Source organism: Periplaneta americana, chromosome 13, assembly GCF_040183065.1.
Source record: "Periplaneta americana isolate PAMFEO1 chromosome 13, P.americana_PAMFEO1_priV1, whole genome shotgun sequence".
NCBI lineage: Eukaryota > Metazoa > Arthropoda > Insecta > Blattodea > Blattidae > Periplaneta > Periplaneta americana.
This window is the reverse complement of record NC_091129.1, coordinates 3,255,447-3,278,987: the sequence shown is the minus strand read 5'-3', so window position 1 is coordinate 3,278,987 and position 23,541 is coordinate 3,255,447. Positions and strand designations below refer to the sequence as shown.

The 23,541-nt window shown below is 34.7% G+C and overlaps 1 protein-coding gene across 2 annotated transcripts in view; it reads left to right on the top strand.

Annotated features, from left to right (window-relative positions):
* Positions 1–23,541, top strand: part of LOC138711687 (uncharacterized) — a 1,209,687-nt gene that overhangs the window by 533,487 nt on the left and 652,659 nt on the right. The window contains exon 5 of one of the 2 annotated variants that reach the window (XM_069842816.1): positions 1,483–1,559. The exons of the other annotated variant lie outside the window; for it this stretch is intronic. The gene's annotated coding sequence lies outside the window, so the exon portion shown is untranslated. The remainder of the gene's footprint in view (positions 1–1,482; positions 1,560–23,541) is intronic. 2 annotated transcript variants of the gene reach the window in all.

Genomic DNA, 23,541 nt, shown 5'->3' with positions numbered 1-23,541 from the left:
ATCCAAGACCGCATATACAGTCATAGTAGCCTTACGGTCGTAGTAAACAGTACGTTCCAAAAATATGTTCGCGTTTTCCTGTGACGAAAGAGCTTTCAATATTGAATCATTTTCGCACAGGTACTATAATAATAATAATAATAATAATAATAATAATAATAATAATAATAATGATTTATTTTAGCTGGCAGAGTTAAGGCCGTAAGGCCTTCTCTTCCACTCAACCAGCAAAAAGTGTATATACATATGCATGAACTTACAAAGAATCCAACAATTTGATTGAGATGAGAGTTACATGTATACAAAAGTTACTGTCGTCCATTTGCTTACGTCGTATCCCGGTTTTCCCCCACCTGCTTCTATTCGCCAGCTAGTGGCTGGGCTGTCTTAGCTTCTTTCCCAGAACTTTAATTCTGTTAGGAATTGGACGTCTACGTAATATTATACAACTGTTTAAAATAACTTAAATAAAAGTGCCTTGTTAAGTAATTAACTGTCACGTGATTTCCTCCCTTTCTACGACATAACCACTTGGACGGACAGTAGATAGCATGTCTGAGTAATTTTATCTTCTCGGATGCGGCAGAAGTGAAGATTGAATTTACAGTACGTAAGGTATCCTTTTATAGAGTAGGTACGGAATTATTTCAACATGAGTTACTAGTACGAAGGACGAAACTGGTAATTGGGATTAGTACAATAGCCTATAGTGCGATAATATGCACATTAGAACTGAAGCATTTATCGAAATGGACGGCCACCATTTTAAAAGTATGTTTAAATATCCATATTATGATTACTTTTCAATTTAACTTCATTCTCTATTCTATATTGTACCCTAATGTGCTGTAGACAGTAGGTCTATAATATACATTACATAATAAGTATGTCCACATGGACAGCTTAGTTCGTGAGTAAAAACACTCATTGTTAATACTGTACTGTGTTTTGATTAAACAAAAACCTAATGAAAATGATCAAACTCAAAAGCGCGATATTTCCTTGTTTACGTAAATGGATGAACTACTTTTCTTCCATCCTATACCTAGTAAAGTGATTTGTTTGTATATTACGCCAGTATCATCGAACTCCAGTCGTGGAAGGGGGTAGCAAACGGCCTTTATGCAGAGGTATAGGCAAGTTAATATTAAAAATGTTTGTAAAAATAAAATAATGTCCCTGTACAACACGACTTTAGTGGTCTTATACATCTGAAAGAGGCTAGTGTTTCGTAATGACTAATATTATGTAATATTTTCATGTCACTGAGGTACCTTATCTGTAATGAAATGAAAAGAATGCCAATGAATGCCAATTTTGAATGTTTATTCTACTTCCCATTTGACAAGCAATAAGTTACAATTAATTGCTGTAAGTGATCAGTTATTAAATATTGTCTCCTGTTTCTAAGGACAATTTCACACATAGAAAAGATCTATGAACATGGGTGTATTTAAATTTTGGAACCTTTTCTGATTCCAGATACCTTTGCTACCAGTTCCTTTATGTGTAGCGGCAGTGGTGAGAAGTGTGCTGTGGAAAATCAACTCGGTCTGAAGGTATGATCTTTCTTTATCACCTCCTTTGCTAGCTTGATGGAAACAGCATCACTACTATCGAGAACATTCTGTTAATGAACAAAGCTAGATAAATTAGAAAAGAGCTACAGCTACTTCACAAATTATATAGGCTACATTGAACATATACATGGGTGGGCAACTCGTGCTCTCAAAGTGTCAACACAATCTCAGTGCAAGCAGAACGGACTCTATACTAGCTGTAGTGTCTGTGTGCGGTTCTTTCAAGACACAAGTTCGATCGCGTCTGCAGTCAGTGGCGGCTCGTTTTAAGTGAAAAACAATATAATTCCCAGATCATTTCCCTTTAGTTTCGAGTAAAAAGAGAATTTTTTATTAAGAAAGAGGTAAAGCTTGTATTCTATTACACTTTCCTACGCATGACATTTTACGTTACAAATAAACAGTGAAGGTTTTAGTAAAGAAATACTGTCTGCATCTGCTTTAGAACAGCTAAAGGTAAAAATGAGATATCGACAAGGTGAGACTGATATCAAATATCGTTAGCACGTTGTGCGTGCGAGTTACAGAATTGCACGGCATATAATCGACTAGCTAAGAACATTTATGGATAAATTTGAAATGTGGTAGTATCATGTAGGACATAGACAACTTCACCTTCTTTGACTATAAACTATCTTGAAGAGTGATAAGAAAATCTTCTTATCAAATATAAGACCCTACTTCAAGACCTACAGCAGAATTCACTGCTAAGTTTGGAGAAACAGTGACAATTGACAAGGAATCGAAATTTTTCTGAAATCTTTTTGGCTTACGCCGATAGAAAATCCTGAAAATTTATAGCTTGAATTGACAAATCTACAGAACAGCACGCCAGTCAGATTCCAGCAAAAGCAGGAATCGAACTGCTCGCAATGCTGCCTAAGTCAGAATTTCCAAATATACTCTTTGCTTCCATATATACTGTATGAGCTTGAGGCAGAGTTTAATACAAGAAAGAAGTATAAAACTCTCAAAGTAAAGAAACAGCTCAGAAGTAAGCTTATTTCATCTGCCGTGACATGTAAAAAATACTTCCTTGAATTTGTTATTGTTTGCGAGTACAGACTATTACCTTTCTGAGAACAAAGGAATACTCTTTAATGTATAAAGACTTGTAAATTCTAGCGTTCTACGTTTCATATAAGACATATAATAAGAAATATTAACAAATAGTGTAATAATAAATAAGTGTTACAGCTATATTTGTTGTATCTTGAAAAGGTTGTGTTCAGTTTGTGTTTCCAGTACTAAACTAATTTACAAAGCTAGAAAATAATATAATTTTGTTATGTGTTCAGTATAGTCTGTCTAAAATTACTATAATTACTGTACCATGCGTCATTCTGAAATTCAAATCATGGAATAGATATCACGACCACCTGCACGAGCCGCCAGAGCGCACCGTGGCTTTTGCAGCGAAACTACAAACAACTTGTAACTGCTGCGGCTGGCTCCGTCTGTCTTTCTCTCTTTCAGTTTTTTTTTAGTACCTTGGGAGCACGAGTTGCCCATCCATGATCATGTAGGTACTTTCTCAAGAGTACGATATTAAAATATTTAAATGACCTACCTTATTAATGATAATTTTATTAAACAGTTGCGATATTTGTCTGTACTAAATTCGTCTCTAACAGAGAAATAGCTTAATTTTGAAACTGAGCCATATTTATCAGCCATATTTGCCAGTTTAACAACGTCTCTTGATGGATAATGTTGTATAAATTACAATTTTTAGAGAGATTTCTCGTCTGAACCTACTGTAAGGAATTACTAATCTTTACTATTCTTAACGGCGGCGGGTAGCTCAGTTGGTAGAGCAGCTAGCTATGGACTAGAAGGTCCGGGGTTCGATCCCAAGTGGTGACAGGATTTTATCTCGTTGCCAAACTTTCAGAACGGCCCCGAGGTTCACTATAAAATTGAGTACCGGGTCTTTCCCGGGGGTAAAAGGCGGTCAGAGCGTGGTGCTGACCACACCACCTCATTCTAGTGCCGAGGTCATGGAAAGCATGGGGCTCTACCTCCATGCCCCCCAAGTGCCTTCATGGCAAGTTACGGGGATACCTTTACCTTATTAATGATATTGGAATGTTTTTATAAAACAATGACCTCCAGCAAGGAAGAGTGGGCTCTGAAGGTACAGGGACAGGAAGAGACGAGCCAGCCATTACTTTATACAAAGACAGTCTACGCAGTGACTTGTTGAAAATGAAATTTACATGGCTTAAGAATTTATTTGCATTTGGGCAGAATTCCAGTTTCTTCTTTGAAACAGCATCTTGCAAACCATGGGCTGCGCATGTAACGTGCTTCATGTTGTGGAAAAGCACTTTTAATAGTTGCAGATAGTAATGTAGGTTACTGGTACATCAGTTACCAAAACGAGTACGCCTACTTCTTCATCCCTACCATATTCTGTGCATTTCCTGTAGCCTGTCTCAGAAATCACAGATAAATTACAGAGGCAACTTACCACGGTGGAAATAAATTTCTGCCGAAGTAATTTTTCTTGTTTCCATTTTGAATCTTTCGTACACTACTTTTAACACTTGAATATTAATAATTGATTAAATGGCGATCTTACTCGTGTAAATGTGCGGCTTACAGCTGTTTCGGTGTTACTTGACACCATCCTCAGAGCCTACTAGATCTCGGCGCTATCTCAACTTCGCTACCTGTTGTGTGGGTGCGTTCGTGTGATGAAGAGTTGTGTCAAATAGTGTGTGTGTGTTCTGAAATTGATCTGTGTGTTGAGAATTTGATTGGGGTGTGTTTTAGTGTGTCTGTATATTTCATATTGTTCTAGTGTGTTGAGTTTTTGGTTTTTGGGTTATATATGTAGAATTTCCAGGTCTGTATTTATGTTATTGTATGTGTAGTTAGCATTAGTTATGTGTTCGGCATATGTAGATGTATTGTGTCCTCTGGTTATTGCTTTAATATGTTCTTTGTATCGAGTTTGGAATGATCTGCCTGTCTGTCCAATGTAGAAACTGTCGCAACTATTGCATGTGAGTTTGTATACGCCTGTGTGGTTGTATTTATTTGTTTGTGTTGTTTGTGTGTTGAGATGTCTTTGCAGTGTTTTTTCTGTTCTGTATGCTAACACACATTCACAACACATCTAACCACCCCACACAACACAAACATGCTGCATTCAGGACAATGGTACACAGATTACTCAACATACCCATGAGCCAACAACACTACAATGAAGAAGTGAACACAATCAAATACATAGCACAAGAAAACGGATACAACCCAAACATAATAGACAACATCATAAGGAAGACAAAACAAAAACTCAACAAACACAAACACACAAACACAAGAAATACATCACACTAACATACGAAAACAAAAACACACACAAGATCGCATCCTCATTCAGAAAACAGAAATACAACATAGCATACAGAACAGAAAACACACTACAAAGACATCTCAACACACAAACAACACAAACAAATAAATACAACCACACAGGCGTATACAAACTCACATGCAATAGTTGCGACAGTTTCTACATTGGACAGACAGGCAGATCATTCCAAACTCGATACAAAGAACACATTAAAGCAATAACCAGAGGACACAATATGCCGAACACATAACTAATGCTAACCACACATACAATAACATAAATACAGACATGGAAATCCTACACATACAACCCAAAAACAAAAACCTCAACACATTAAAAAAATATGAAATATACAGACAAATTAACATACACCCCAATAAAATTCTCAAGACACAAATCAATTTCAGAACACAGACACTATTTGATATAACTCTTCATCACACGAACGCACCCACACAACAGCCAGTGAAGTTGAGATTACGCCGAGACACAGTAGGCTCTGAGGATGGTGTCAAGTAACAGCGAAACAGCTGTAAGACATATATGCTTACATAATTAACATGAGTAAGTTCGCCATTTAATCAAGTATGAATATTCATGTGTTAAAAGTAGTGTACGAAAGATTCAAAATGGATAAAAATATTCATTTTGCGTACTTCACAGAATATCGGCGTATTTCATGTTTTATATCATGAAAGTACCACAACTTAATGAATTATTAATTCTAGCATATATATGTAATCTATGTATATTTTTCAAACGGCAGTTTCATTCTCATCACTTGAAATGAGGGGTTAATGTTAAGGAAAAGCTTCGGAGCTGTGGGAAATATTGACGCACATGATAGGCCTACAGAGAATATAAATAAAAATGTATTGTTCAAGCTGAGAGGCTCCATGGCTACCATGACGTAATGCACAGCAGGACACAAACATGAAATATTAAACCGTCCACTTCTTTTTCTGTCTGTCTTCCCAGCGACCTTCCCTCGTCTTCCAATAAATTTCTCTCTCTATGAAAACTTTCCGCTGAACTCCATCCCCTCACATTCAGATTCACGTTTCTCCCCCCGAGGCTGTTTCAATTGCAATCTTTCTCGTTCGCATTTCTCCCCGTTTCTTCCATACTCAGCATTCCTTCCTATTAAAACTGTTTGTAGGTCGCTCCCTATTTCTTGTCAGTTTCATGTCTGTATTTAAACAAAATCATATAATATTCTCCTCTGAACATCGATTGCTTTTTTATTAGAACAGTACAATGGATTACGTTCAGTACATTGACTGTGATTTCTATTTAGATAGTAGAGTTCTTTGCTGGATAAGTGTTGTTGTATTTCTGAGATTTATTTGCATCTTGCTAGCTCCTTGTACCTGTTACATTATAGCTTATCGCTACGCATGATTATGTTATGTTCATATTAAATTGCCTTTAAAATATAAAATTGTGTCCTTATTTAAACTTTACATACCATAATAATAATAATAATAATAATAATAATAACATATTCAGGATTCTACAGCTACTACCGTCTTCCTGTGCCAATCCTCCAAAACCTTCTCTCTTGTGCGTCTTCAGTCCTCAACCCCCTCTTGTGCATGACCTCCATTACTTCGTCGTCCCAAGTTCTTTTTGGTCTACCTCTTCCTCTTATTCCTGGAGGTTTCCACTGGTAAATTTGTTTAGGCCGTCTATTTTCGCCCATTCTCATCAGATGACCAAACCACTTCAAACTCTTATCTTCTATTCTATTTAACACTGTCTCTTCAGCATCCATTCTATGCCTCATTTCTTCATTTGTAATGTGGTCCAAGCGAGAGATTCTAGCACTTCGTCTCAAATAATCCATTTCTACGGCCAAAATTCTTTTTCTATAATATGCATTCGTTACCCATATTTCACTTTCGTAGTTTAATACAGATTCAACTAACATTTTGCCAATATATTTTTGGTATCCTTCCTACTATCAGGGATTGGAATGCTTTACTTGCAGACTTACTAAAGGCTTTACCAACAACCAAAACCGTACTTAAAAATAGGCTTACCAATAGACGGTAATTATACACAGTATGTAAAGGATGTAAATGATATTTTGTTATTGAAGAGTTCTATCAGTGAAGAATTATGTTGTGTCAGTGAAGTGTGTTGTATCAGTGAAGAATTATGTTGTGTCAGTGAAGTGTGCTGTGTAAGTGAAACGTGTTCCTGTCAGTGAAGCTTTATAGTTTATAGTGGCAGTGCAAATTATTTGAACAGTGAAATGTTTTTGAAGTGTTAGTGAAATCAGGATAGAATCAGTGAAATGTGTCGTAGTTCCAGTGCAGTGAGTGAGTTGTCAGCGAAATTAGTGTAATGTTGAAAGGTACTTGTGCAGATATGAACATATCATACTCGTGGGTTTTAGTTCGAACTTAGGTTTAAGATACAAATTAGATTTATTTTAAATGTTATTTTAAGTGATCGTGCTTCATTTAATTTAGAATATTCGCTATTATTATTATTATTATTATTATTATTATTATTATTATTATTATAAATTATTGTTGGTATTAATTATTTGTATTAATTATTGGTATTATTATTAACTGTACTTTTAATTAATAAGTTTATTATTGTCATTATTGAGTGTAATTAGTTACCACTGCCACCGGGTATATACCCATTGCAGTGTGAATAAATACATACATACATACATACATACATACATACATACATACATACATACATACATACATACATACATACATACATACATACATACATACATACATACATACATACATACATACATACATACATACAAATATGTTTATCCCAGCATATAGAATTTAAACATGTTATAATTTTTTTTTTACTTTGTTCAATTCGGGTTTCATTTCCTCTTCGCCAATACCTTCTGCTTCAGTTATATTGTAACTAGGTATTTTGCCTGGTTAACTTGTTTAATTTCAATTTCATCATCTATAACAATATTATCACTACTTCTAGTATTAATGGCCAAATATTCTATCTTCTTATAATTTATAGAGAGACCCTAGGATTCATAAAATTTGTTTAATCTTTTCAACATAAATTGTAAATAAAAATGATCTTGACAATCACGACTTGAAACCTAATAATAATAATAATAATAATAATAATAATAATAATAATAATAATAATAATAATAATAATAATAATACTTACTAACATACTTACTGGCTTTTAAGGAACCCGGAGGTTCACTGTCGCCCTTACATAAACCTGCCATTGATCCCTATATTGAAAAAGATTAATCCAGTCTCTAAAATCATATCCCAACTCCCTCAAATCCATTTTAATATTATCCTCCCATCTACGTGTCGGCCTCCCCAAAGGTCTTTTTCCCTCCGGCGTCCCAGCTATTACTCTATACGTCCATACGTGCTACATGCCCTGCCCATCTCAAACATCTGGATTTAATATTATTCATTATTTCATGTGAAGAATACAATGCGTGCAGCTCTGCGTTGTGTAACTTTCTCCATTCTCCTGTAACTTCATCCCTCTTAGCCCCAAATATTTTCTAAGCATCTTATTCTCAAATATCCTTAACCTATGTTCCTCTCTCAAAGTGAGAGTCCAAGTTTCACAACCATACAGAACAACCGGTAATATAACCGTTTTATAAATTCTAACTATCAGATTTTTTGACAGCACACTAGATGAAAAAAACTTCTCAACCGAATAATAACAGGCATTTCGCATGCTTATTCTGCTTTAATTTCCTCCAGAATGTCATTTATATTTGTTACTGTTGCTTCAAGATATTTGAATTTTTTTTCATCTCTTCAAAGAATAAATTTTCAATTTTTATATTTCCATTTCGTAAAATATTGTGGTCACAAGACATATCTTTTCGGGATTTACTTCCAAACCTACCTCTCTACTTGCTTCAAGTAAAATTCTCGTGCTTAATAATAATAATAATCAAGATATATAATAATAATGATAATGATAATAATAATAATAATAATAATAATAATACTTATTTGTATTGAAAAGACATCCGGATTTATAATATTTAGGCCCAGCTATCCCAGAGATTAACGCTTAACATTTCAGTTAACTGTGATCAAGAAGATCCGATGTGAAAAATCTAAGAGTTCATATTTGAATCGTGAATTACAGAAACTTCAGATGTCCATTTTAGGCAATTTTTCAGGAGAGACAAAAACTGCTTATCTTCAAAAACCGTTTGTTATTATGAAGTAACTATTCTTTTTTACTATATCATAATAATATCACAGTCTACTATATACAGTCGCGAAGCTCAATATGTAGTAAAAATGCAAACATGGGTAGTTGCCCACCACTAGGATCGCTACTATCGCCTCATCATCGCAGATCTCTCTCCTAGCAGACGACAAAATATGTTACACTTTCGTTGTCGTGTTCTTTTGGAAAAATTAACACCTTCCTTCCATTATTGAAATATTAAATGCATAAAGTTAATTTATTATTTTATGAAGTATATTAAATTCCACCATAAACTCGAAGATACCTGCAAGAAATAAGTTAATATTATTTTGTTTGTGCAAAACGAACTGAAATTTACTATAATAGCTTCACTCATTCAAGATTATAGCGATAATTCACTATGAAACCAATAAATATTAATTTCATTTCCCTTTACAACAATAATAATGGAAATATGAATTAATGGAGTAACTTACGTGTACCGGTACTTGTAGTGTAGGCTTACGTAGTTAACAAAGTGGGATGAGGTTAAGCAATAATAATCACACCAGAATTGGAAATAAAACGTGATCAATAAATTTTATTGTAACAGACTTTTTCTACGTCTCTAGTAAAGCGACAAATAAAAATAACAACAAAATTAACAGCTATAATTAAAAACATATCCTTTGAAGAAAAAAAGTAGGCCTAAGCAATAATAATCCCACCAGAATTGAAAATATAACGTTATCAATAAATTTCATTAAAACAAACTTAATTTTTCTACGTCTTTAGTAAAATAACACATAAAAATAATAACAAAATTAATAGCTACAATTAAAAATATATACTCTGAAAAAAAAAGTAGACCTAACCTTTATTTCTCTGGAAATTTAGCAGCCTAAGTGACAGAACTTTAACCGGTATCTAATGTCCTTTCGGTTAGACTGAAACATTTCATTGTGAAATTTAAGGATATAATGTATTCTAACAGTCACAAAGAACTTCTAAATTAAGAGTTTTGTTTCTGCACAGCATTCTTGTGGAAACCCAGGAACCTTTCTGAATCTTTCGGAAATCGGAAAAAGAATAACTCTGGCCTCTTTCTCCTACTGTTGCTACAATTTATAGCACTACAAACTTCTCCTCCTTGTCCCATATTATTATTCCAATTATTACATTTTAGCCATTAACATTTTCATTACAACCAATAACGAACATTTCACAAGCATCAATGTGAAATACGCAACGAGCTAGCACTCGATAGAAATACGACACAGTCCAAAGTCGACCATGGACAGTCTATTGTTTCTAGTTGCTAACCGCTTTGAGCGCTTTATCACGAGATTTGCAAAAAAAAAACACCTCAAGCTTCGCGACTGTATATAGTAGACTGTGGTATTATATTCTACCGGTACTGAATTAGAACAAAATGTGATTTCAGGAATTCACGATTCAATGAATTTAATTATGACGTGCAATAACGGAATGAATATGAAAAATATTGTAAGTACATTGGGGAAGAAGAAACAAAAAGGAATTGTTAATGCATAGATAACGGAAAGGATACCTGCTGTATAAAACGAAAACTGATAATTACTGATGATTAAGAAAAAATGAAATATATAATTATCACGACTGGCATTAATAAGCTTATTTCATGTTATGTAGTTGATAGATTGCTACATATAACGAAGATTATTGGATAATTTGAAGTCATTCAGATCTTTTCTTTTTACTTTGTTATTTAACGATGCTGTATCAAATACGAGGTTATTTACCGTCGATGGGATTGGTGATAGCGATATTGTATTTGGCGATATGAGGGCGAGGATACGCCATAGATTACCAGGCATTTGCCTTACGGTTGGGGAGAACCTTGGAAATGTATTCAGTCCAAGCGGGAATCGAACCCGAGCGCAACTTCGGAGCAGCAGCAAACACCTTAGCCAACAGAACTACATCGGTGGCTCCAGATCTTAGTAAATTATACAGTAATAAGAAATAACAAAGGACGAGCAAGTTGCAGACACAGCGACACTGCTTTACTGGCCGTCTTAACACTCATACTGTAGAGATCTGTGTCAGACATTTTACTCTCACCTTAAGATCCAGCTTTATTTGTCATAATGTTCTAAGATAGGCCTATACATGAAACTAACATCTGTCCATTCTAATTATTACCATTCATTTCTTTAAATAGAATACAAAACCTTCTAATGGCAAAATCTCATTACATTAATATTATTCTCATTATATGAATATTCATTCATTAATTCAGTGTTCTGCCGCAGGGTAGGTCTTTCACTGCAAACCCAGCTTTCTCCAAACTTTCCTATTATATGCCTTCCTCTTAGTCTCCTCATATGATCCATATATCTTAATGTCGTCTATCATCTGATATCTTCTTCTGCCCCGAACTCTTCTCTCGTTCACCATTCCTTCCAGTGCATCCTTCAGTAGGCAGTTTCTTCTGAGCCAGTGACCCAGCCAATTCCTTTTCCTCTTCCTGATCAGTTTCAGCATCATTCTTTCTTCAGTCACTCTTTCCAACACAGCTTAATTTCTTATTCTGTCTGTCCACTTCACACTTTCCATTCTTCTCCATATCCACATTTCAAATGCTTCTCTTCACTTCGTCGTAATGTCCATACTTCTGCCCCATACAATGCTACACTCCATACAAAGCATTTCACTAGTGTCTTTCTTAGTTAATTTCCCAGAAGTCCTGTAGAAGATGCTCCTTTTCTATTAAACGCTTCCTTTGCCATTGCTATCCTCCTTTTGACTTCCTGGCAGCAGCTCATGTTACTGCTTATAGTACATCCCAAGTATTTAAAGCTGTCCACTTGCTCTACTGCCTCATTTAGAATTAAAAAGTTTACCTTCTTTTTTCCTATTGCCATAGTCTTCGTCTTGTTTGCATTTATCTTCATCCCATACTGCTCACAGCTGTCATTTAGCTCCAGTAGCATATCCCTTAGTATCATCTCCTCTTTGCTAACAACGCCATATCATCAGCAAATCTTAGGAACCTTATTCTTCTTCCTCCTACTATCACTCCTCCCATGTTCTGAAAACAGTTCTTTACTAAATCCTTCAAGTGATGTTGAATAGGGTAGGAGATAAAGAGCATCCTTGCCGTACTCCTCTCCCTATTTCACTTTCTACTGGCATTTCTTCTCCTATCCTGACTTTTACTCGTTGTTTCATATAAAGAGTACTAAACAGCCTTCTCTCTTTCCAATCCACATCAAATTCCTTTAGGATCCTCATCAGTTTATTCAAATTCACTCTGTCAAAGTCTTTTCTTTGTCCACAAATTTACATATACTTCTTTATTCTTCTCTAGGCATCTATCGCAGATTGTTCGTAGCAGTCCAATTTCATCTCTTATACCTTGTCCCTTCCTGAAGTCAAACTGCTTTTCTTTCAACTCTTATATTTTAGATTTATATTTTGCTCCCTATAATATAGTTCTAGTAAACTAATATTAAATTAGTACTCATCATTTAACCACTCAGCTATTTCAACTTAATTATAATTCTTTACATATTGCATATAGACTGAATTTAATTACATTAGCTCATAAATTAAGTTATTACTTTTTCGTATAGGTTGTATCTCAAATTAAATAAACATATACTAGTTAAAATTTTAACTGAAGAATATTGCTGGATAATCTTTAGTGTATTGTAAATATTCATAATTTACATATATATGTCACTATTGTATTGATTAAGGCTGGTTGAGTGGAAGAGAAGGCCTTATGACCTTAACTCTGCCAGCGAAAATAAAACATTTTATTCTACATAAAAAAGTAAATAATCCATTTATTAACTAATGAGTTTATGGGAGTCCGTAGTTACGTCCAGTAATAAAATAAGATGCAAAAGAACAAAGAAGTTTCTTATAATATGGGTATATTGCGTCCCTAGTTTATCAACTGAAAAAAAGATCATGGTACGTGTGCACCCCTTATTCAACTCTTCATGTAATGTGGAGAGAACTCTCGTACCCGTAGATATTCAGCTGTTTGTGTAGTGACGTGGAACGCAATATGCAACGTCATCGATCCTGTCACTTTATTGGCTAAAATAATCAATCCATCGTAGCTGGTTCAGCTCATTCAAGCCGGCATTGGAAGTACGTGAAAGTAAACAATCCAGAAACGAGTTTTGTGTTCAGGGATGAGGGTGTTGCGTTGCTATGGACAACAGTTTTTGTTTCGCTTTGCGATGTCATTTGTCATATGATTAAGAAACCGATATAAAAAAAGAAGTGCTGTGCATTTATAGTGTGTGATAGTAATAAAAGTGTTATTTTAAGTAGAAAAATTGGTTAGAACTATACCGTGTACTCAAATATTGACAGGCTAGCTCTATCGAACAATGTCAAAAGAAATGCTAGAAAACATATTTCAGAAATACCAATGTACTGTACGATCAAAGAAATTTACATAAATGTTGTACAAATTATTTGCTTCAACTGTTTACAAACCAAACAAAGACCGGTGCTTATTTTGACATTTTGGTCTGTGTGAATTACAATCAAATTGTGTCGAACTCTTGAGAAAAAGCGTACGTCGATTGAAATTGGTGTCCAGCAGTTCTTGCAGTGTTGTGAGCTAAGAGGTTGTGAATTTAATCTCGTGCAATGATGGTACCGAAAAATACTGCGAGAATTCGTGTTAGCAGGAAGGCACAAGAATCGCGAGATTAGAGAAGGTGAGTTTACTTATGGATATTAAATGCTTCCTCTTTGTCAAATGATAATTTGCTAGAAGACGTCGTTGCATATAGACCACTTTTACACTAAACCTAAAATTTGTTTTTGCAAGATATACTAAAACCCTAAACCAACCTAACCTTACCTAACCTAACCTAACCTTTTCCTTAATATGTGACAGGTTACGTTAGGTTGGGTTAGTGTTTTAGTATACGTTGTATACACTAAGGTTAGGTTTAGTGTAAAAGTGGTCTATATGCAACGACGTCTCCTAGCAAAATACTGCCAAATTTATGTGCGCCATTATGTTATAACCTTATTATGATACAGCCCTCAGGATGAAGACGGAACTTAGATAACTGTGCAATAACTATCTGGAAAACTGCCATCTTCCCGAAATAGAGGTCCAGGGCATACTCTTTCCCGTTAGAGTTTATAAAGGCTGACAGTATGTCAATCATAATAAAATGTTAAAAATTCAATTTGGTAAAGGTTCAATATGCATGCGTCACTAGAAGACATTGCTAAATACCTTTAAAATCGCCAGAATTTATAATTTGGAGTAGTGAAAATTGTATGTGATGACCAGAAGAGCTGTATGTCCACCCTCCCCGAATACTTACTTTACTTACATACGAAATTCGTCGTGCGTGAATAAAGAAAACCGCCATATTTCCTTAAGGTGACGTAATATGAGGAAGGGAATGATGGGATTTTCAGTGTTACCAACTGTGGAGAATGGCGTACGCGGGATGTATTTTGAACCTAACCTCTCACATAATACTTAACCTAACCTAAATTTCACACAACACTACATATCTAATCTATTCTGTTTGCTATGTTGCCGTCCCTGCTACGCCGAGTCGGGAGCCACCTAGTGGGTGAAGTGGAAAGCATGCCAAAATGGCAACGCATTCGAACCATTACTCATTATTTTGAATTTCGCTCCTGAAGTACGTTTAGTTCAGTAATCAATACGTTAATATAGTGAACATCGCACATGGGTGAATAAACTGAAATTTCTTTCGTGATGGGCCTTTTAAGCTGAAAATGGCAGCAAGTACGATTAGCTTTATTGAAGATTATATCAAATATGACAGCCTATGAAGTGTTCAACCACAATTTTGAAAATCAAATATGCCTAAGTTCTAGATAGATATTTAATCATAAGTGTATATATACATCATCATATCCCACATCCCTCAAATCCATTTTAATATTATCTTCCCATCTACGTCTCGGCCTCCCTAAAGGTTTTTCCCCCTCCGGCCTCCCAACTAACACTCTATATGCATTTCTGGATTCGCCCATCTCAAACGTCTGGATTTAATGTTCCTAATTATGTCAGGTGAAGAATACAATGCGTGCAGTTCTGTGTTGTGTAACTTTTTCCATTCTCCTGTAACTTTGCCCGTTTTAGCCCCAAATATTTTTAAGCATCTTATTCTCAAACACCCTTAACATACGTTCCTCTCTCAAAGTGACAGTCCAAGTTTCACAACCATACAGAACAACCGGTAATATAACTGTTTTATGAATTCTAACTTTCAGATTTTTTGACAACAGACTGGATGATAAAATAATAGCAGGCATTTCCCATATTTATTTTGCGTGCAATTGCCTTCCGAGTGTAATTTGTATTTCTTACTGTTGCTCCAAAATATCTTAATTTTTCCATTTCTTTAAAGGACAAATTTCCAATTTTTATGTTTCCGTTTCGTACAATGTTCTGGTCACGAGACATAATCATATACTTTGTCTTTTCGATATTTACTTCCAAACCTATCTCTTTACTTGCTTGAAGTAAAATTCCCGTATTTTCCCTAATCGTTTGTGGATTTTCTCCTAACATATTCACGTCTTCCGCATTATATAACGAAAATAATAATAATAATAATAATAATAATAATAATAATAATAATAATAATGTTTTAGTTAAGACTGTACGTCGGATTTTAGAAAAACAGTTATTTGTTTCTAAAGATATAGGCGTACTCAGATTAAATTGTATTGGGATATGCTGTTACTAGTTATAACTTAGTGATGATTTTATAGCCTAAAATGCGGAATCACTACACAGAGAGATGCAACTGTTTTCCGCTGACTTTGAATATTTGAGATAATTTAAAACTCAACCTGTTTTTTTTTAATGTACAAAGAAACTTTCACTTGTTCATCCCCTCATCTAACACACTACATCCTCGCCACCAGTCCTCCTGTTACTTAATATCCTCTCACCAGAGGTCTGCATCAGACGTTTTCGCTCCAGCGCCAAGTAGTTCATAGCATAATCCGGTAGGTAGCGCACATGCATGATAGGTAAAATTGTCACGAGCGATAAATTCTCGAACGGTATAAGCCGAGCGTTAGACATTCGTTCTTGTTACAGTGATGAACTGTGTAGTAACATCATAGATGTTTATCATTTCAAAACTTTGCATTGTTTAACTAACCTCTCCATAGTACAACTACAAAACTTGCTTTAATATGTGATACGAATGTTGTAGGTAAATGTTTTTTTTTTTTCCCCTCCCCACAGGAGTGATTTTGTTTTTGCCACATCTGATAGATGTTATTGGATGTAAATGTAATTATTATAAACGAAGAACACAATCACGATAATGCAAGAACTGTATCAAGTTTTCTAGTAATAATAATAATAATAATAATAATAATAATAATAATAATAATAATAATTAGTGTATCAATCTTTGCGTCTGTAACAGTTGTGCAGCATGATTATTCGTTTTATTATATATTCTGTGACGTTATCTCTGTACTAATATTGTTATTAATCTACTGCTATATCAATAATATTTTGTAAAATGTTTCTACATTGTCGCAGTATATAGGCGGAACACTATGTATGGACCTATCATATTATATGTGTGGTAAATCAAATATTGAATAATTATTAATTAGCAATAATAACTGTATATCGAAGTTTTTCATACTATTTTATTTATAACTTCATGTTCCTGTTTTGGTACGTTCCATTAAACGTTTGTCATAAACGCAGAAAATAAAACCTTATTTTTACCGTGTGAGCAAAACATATGTGTATCTTATCTGTCGCCTTCCATACAAGATAAGACATGTCGGTGAGATGACCTTGTACTGTGCTTCTATTTATTACGAGCGTATCACGACCGATCGTATCTCACTCGAGGGTGCGACACTCGACCGAGTTCAAGCGAGCGATTTAACTCCAATGCAGCACTCTGCCGCTCACCTTGTCACAGTCTTCCAAAACTCCTTTTTTCATGCACAAAAATCTACTAAAATTAGACCGGAAAGAAGTGATTGTTAAATTAGGGCAACTACTCGCCTATTAAACATGGGAATAGAATATACTGACGCTTTTCCGCCGCCTAAATAATCCACTATTCCAGTTAGCGTTGATAACTGAATTGGAATAAAATTATCACGCCGTGCACAGTTAGAAATTCGCTAACTCCTCAACATCATTAACTGCAGAAACAAATTTCACCACACCAAAAGTACACTTTGCACTAGAATTAAACACCCGTCCATCCTCTGTACTCGTTGACTGCTGGCTAACAATAATTGAATGACACACCCACTAAATGTCAGCGCGTGTGTAACGAACTAAATGTGGCGTCGTCATGTATCACCTGGATACATTTCATTCATATTTTAATATTATTTCGGTCTGCATTTTTTTAATTTAATTGGTCATTCAAGACGCTGTATCAATTATTCTGTTATTTAATTACAATGGAATTGGTGATAGGGAGATGGTATTCGACGAGATGAGGTCGAGAATTCGCCATGAATTACCTGACATTCGCATTACGATTGGCGAAAACCTAGGAAAAGCTCAACCAGGTAATCAGCCCAACAGAGAATCGAACTCACGTATTGTACTGTATTGTATTTATTAACATTCCATGGTATTCATACATTCCTTTACAGCTAGAATATGGAACAAGTCAAAAAACTTAATACTATTATAAAGTCTTAATTTAAAGGCACAGTCTATATGAAATATATACACACGAGATTTACAATATACTCCACTAGTACAACACAAAGTTTTAGTATCAATTTCAAGAAATGTTATTGAATGTCATGAATTCACCTACAGAATAGAAGGCGTGAGAAATTAGGTACTTCTTTAATTTGGCCCTAAATAATCTTATGTTTTGAGTTTCATTTTTTATATCGATAGGTAGGATATTAAAAATTTTTACTGCCATATAACGCACTCCTCTTTGATAGCACGATAGACTTGCCGATGGAGTATGAAAGTCATTTTTTGACGTGTATTTATGCTATGAACTGTTGAATTAGTTACAAAGATTTCACGATTACATACGAGGAAGATTATTAATGAAAAGATATACTGACAAGCCATCGGGATTATTTGTAGTTTTTTGAAAATAGTCCTACACGATTCCCTAGATTTGGCACCTACTATTATTCTAATTACTCTTTTCTGTAATAGAAATATACTGTTACTATTGTGGAATTTCCCCAGAATATTATTCCAAATGTCATTACCGAGTGGAAGTATTCAAAGTATATTGTTTTTAAGGTATTGATATTTACTATCTTTTGCATAGATCCAATAGAAAAACAAGCTGAATTTAGTTTGGGGGTAATTTCTTTAATATGATTTTTCCAATTTAACACATTATCGATTTTTAAGGCAAGAAATTTGGTTGTTGTTGTTTCTAATAGGGATCCATTGTTAATTAATGCACTAGAAATTTGCGACGTTGAATTTGGACAGACCGAGCGGCCTAGCGGAGTGGTAGAGGGCTGGCCTCGCATTCGGGAGGTCCGGGGTTCGATCCCAGGGGCCAGCAATCCTGAGGTGTTTCATGGTTTCCTCAGTTATTTCCAGGCAAATGCCGGGATTGTACCTCTTCAAAGTCCGGCCATGGACGGCGATTCTTCCCTTAATCCTTTCATATGTGTTAGTGAATGATGTGTAATGTCTTAAATGTTTGTGTTGTATCGGAGGTGGCCCTGGCATTGAGCTGATCCCTTGTCCGGAGAGGCCCTCCATGTCCTTGTGTAGTCAAAAAAGTATGTATGTGATCCATAGATTAATACCTCTCCCGACAGGTCGTGGCCTTGTAAGGCCCGGGTGGCGTGGGTCGTGTAAATTTACCTAGAAGGGAGAGGTTAAACTGAGAGAAAGAAAGAATTTGGATAGGATTTTAATTGATTAATGTTAGTTTTGTTACAATTTAATACCAATTTATTCTCTGAGAACCAGTCACATATTTTGAAGAGAATTTCCTCTGTTGAAGATTGGAATGTGTTTGAGTTATTGGCTGTAATTACTATACTTGTGTCATCTGCAAATAATATGGGATGACTTACATCTTTTATTAGGGGGGCAAGATCATTTATAAACATTAGAAAAAGTAGGGGACCTATTATTGATCCTTGAGGAATTTCATTATTAATAGTTCCCCATGTCGATGCAGATTTCATAGTTGTATTGATTTCAAGTTTATGATATCAGTTTCGAATTAGCGCCTTCACTTGCTTAACCACTATTAAAATATAAAATATTAGTATACCACTTGATTATTGTACATTATTCTCTGCGTAATCCCCAGACCATATTAACGAGTTCTGGAAAAACTTTGTCGAGAAAACGTGCTGTTACGTACATTGTATTTATGTAATCGGTTGATTTCAATTAATGTAATGGATACGATGTAAATAGTATTTTATAAAATTATTTGCAAAGAAACCTTTTGTGTAATTGGGAAAACAATTCTTCATTTTATATCTAAGCAAATTGTAGGCGTGTAGAAATGTTTCTGTTATTTTGGTGATTTATCTTTAATCTTTTCTTCATTTTTAGAATGCATTACACAAGTTGATGCAGTGTTGGTATTCACGGGTGTTTTGTTTTGATGCTGAACATAATTTCTGGCGTTTTCGTTCTCCATATTAATCTCAATAACATTCATAACTGAAATTACTTTTTAAAATAAATGATTAACGTTGCTACGCTAAATTGTAACAATTTTATTTTTGCCCCAGAAAGATTTGTAGTTCTACATGTGCAGGATTAGTAAATAAAGAGTAGTGTAATATTTTGAACTGTCAAAAATTACGACCGTTATGATTTAGTTTGTGCACCGTAAATCTACTGCAGCCATTTTTAACATCCAGTGTGTTTGTTCTGCAGTTCTCAACTCATAAAACTTTCCAGACTTTAAAGGAAGTGTACATGAGCGAAACAGTGGACAGGAAGTGCGTCATGAACCACGTCCACATTGTTTCCACTTTTTATTGCTTTGATGTTACGAGAGCAAAACAAAGTTTTATATTCTCAAGTTTAATGGACTTCACAATTGTGACAAACAAATAACAGTTTATTAGGATGATTTTAATACATCTACAGGTATTTACGCAGAATTTTAAATAATATGTATAGATACAGGGACATCATTTTATTTTTACTAACATTTTTAATATTAACCTGGGTATACCTTTGGATCAACGCCCTTTGCTAGCTCCTTCCGCGACTGGACGTCGATGATACTGACGTAATGCACAAACAAATCACTTTACTAGGTATAGGAGGGAAGAAAAGTAGTTCGTTCATTTACGTAAACTAGGAAATATCGCGATTTTGAGTTTGATAATTTTCATTAGCTTTTTGTTTAATCAAAATACAGTACTGTATTAACAATGAGTGTTTTTACTCACGAACTGAGCTGTCCATGTGGACGTATTCATTATGCAGTGTATATTATACTGTCTACAGCACATTAGCGTACAATATAGAGAATGAAGTTAAATTGAAAATTAATCATAATATGGATATTTAAACACATTTTTTAAAATGGTGGCCGTTCATTTCGTTACAGACTTCAGTTCCTTTGTGCATATTATCGCACTATAGACTATTGTACTTAATTCCAATTACCAGTTTCGTCCTTCGTACTAGTAACTCATGTTGAAATAATTCTGTACCTATTCTATAAAAGAGTACATTACATACTGTAAATTAAATCTTCACTTCTGCCCGATCCGCAAAGATAAAATTACTCAGAAATGCTATCTACTGTCCGTCCAAGTGGTTCCGTCGCAGCGTCTTAGAAAGGGGGGAAATCACGTGACAGTTAATTACTCAACGAGGCCCTTTGATTTAAGTTATTTTAAACAGTTGTATAATATTACGTAGACGTCCAGTTCCTAACAGAAATTAATATTCTCAGAAAAGAGCTAAGACAGCCCAGCCACTAGCTGGCGAATAAAAGCTGGTAGGGGAAACCGGGATACGACGTAGGCAAATGGACGACAGTACCTGTGCGAAAATGATTCAATATTGAAAGCTCTTTCGTCACTGGAAAACGCGAACATATTTTTGGAACGTACTGTTTACTATGACCGTAAGGCTACTATGACTGTATATGCGGTCTTTGATCTGTGTAGAAGGGGTGGGAGTGAAGTACATTCAAAAACTCAGGTACAATAAAAATTGAAGTAAAAATAAAATGATGTCCCTGTATAGCCATGACTTGCAATAATGTGTTATTCGAGGTTGCGGATTCGATTCCAGCCCACGTCGATGGGATTTAAGTGTGCTTAAATGCGACAGGCTCATGTCAGTAGATTTACTGGCACTCCTACGGGACAAAATTCCGGCATACCGGTGACCCTGATATAACCTCGGCATTTGCGAGTGTCGTTAAATAAAACATAATTGAATTTGTTATCGTGTAATATTAATTCAGGCAAATGGGATGGCATGATTTTGGGGTTTTAATCGTGTTGTAGCTGAAACTGGCTAAGGACAAACAGTCTACTGAAAGATACACTGGAAGGAATGGTGAATGAGAGAAAATTTGGAGGTAGAAGATGATAATATTGGATGCTATACAACATTAAAATATGTGGATCTTATGCGCAGACTAAGAGGAATTCGGAAAAAAGGAGAGATAGAATGCTGGGTTTGCAGTGAAACATCTACCCTTAGGCAGAGCTTTACGAATGAATGAATAAATCTGTTGAACATGTGAAACATGCACCCATATAGGCCTATGCACATAGAAGCTGTCCCACAATATTAGGCCTACTTTTATGACACTTTTTCTCGTCTTGATAGAACCTTCTCATTCTCATTCTTAACCCTTATATTCACAAAGTATCCTATAGGATACAACAGCTTAATGTGCTATATCTATACTAATAATAAATCTGTAACCGAAATTTTTCTGGTAATTTTCGATTTTCCAAAAATAATTGGTCCTAAGATATATAATTAACCACCTGAAACCGAAAATCGCTTTTTTTAAATTTTTGTTTGTATCTCTGTCTGTCTGTCTGTCTGGATGTTTGTTACCTTTTCACGCGATAATGGCTGAACGGATTTCGATGAAAATTGGAATATAAATTAAGTTCGTTGTAACTTACATTTTAGGCTATATGGCATTCAAAATACATATATAAGGGGGCCTGAATTAAATAAATCGAAATATCTCGCTTATTATTGACTTTTGTGAAAAATGTTACATATCAAAAGTTTCTTTACACATAATGTGCGATAAGTTTTATTCCTTGAAAAATTTTGATAGGACTGATATTTAATAAATGAGTTTTAAAGTTAAAATAACTGCCATCTAAGGCCGTATAATGAAATAAAAGACAAATGACTTCGTCTATAAGGGGCCTTGGACAGCAACAATCGAAAGCTATGAAAGATACCCTACAGAGAATGTTTTTGTGTTTGTATGAAATAATATCGGAAGCTAAATTAACCGATTTGTATAATTAATTATTATTTCACCATTAGAAAGTGTAGTTTCTCTAGATGGACATAATGCTATAATGTTATTACAGTAGCTTCTGATATAGGCCCTAATATAATATAATATAATATAATATAATATAATATAATATAATATAATATAATTTAAGTTATTTGAAGAGTTCACAACCATAGTGGGCCAAGCGCCATTTACTGAATACGTAGAAAACAAGGGTTAAAATTAAGTTATTACCATAATTCAATGGAAACCTATAACAAGTAAAATAAAATATAGACATTAAATCTAAATGATGTCAATCTTCATTAAACTATGGTTGCATGTAATAAAAATTAAGAAACAGGTTAAAGGAATTGTTGTTGCACCAAATGAGTGTCTCTGGACCAAAATGATCGCATTTTAATTATTTGGATGCAATTTAAATTAAGTAACATATTAAATGATTTATCCTTCTATCAAACACGAATGTTCCCTGGATCAAACGTCCTATTTTAATTATGTAATTACTTTATATTTATTTCTAACGGGTGCAGCGGAGCGCTCGGGTACGGCTAGCAATATAATATTGTATGACATATAAAATATGGACATTGCGATAGTTTTCTTTACAGTCCGACACCGTTTAATAAACTAGTGTGAAAAATGAAGTTTTGCCAATTTAATGGTTTAATAGTCTCTATTCGTATCCTTCACCTGACATAATTAGGAACATAAAATCCAGACGTTTGAGATGGGCAGGACATGTAGCACGTATGGGCGAATCCAGAAATGCATATAGAGTGTTAGTTGGGAGGCCGGAGGGAAAAAGACCTTTGGGGAGGCCAAGACGTAGATGGGAAGATAATATTCAAATGGATTTGAGGGAGGTGGGATATGATGGTAGAGACTGGATTAATCTTGCTCAGGATAG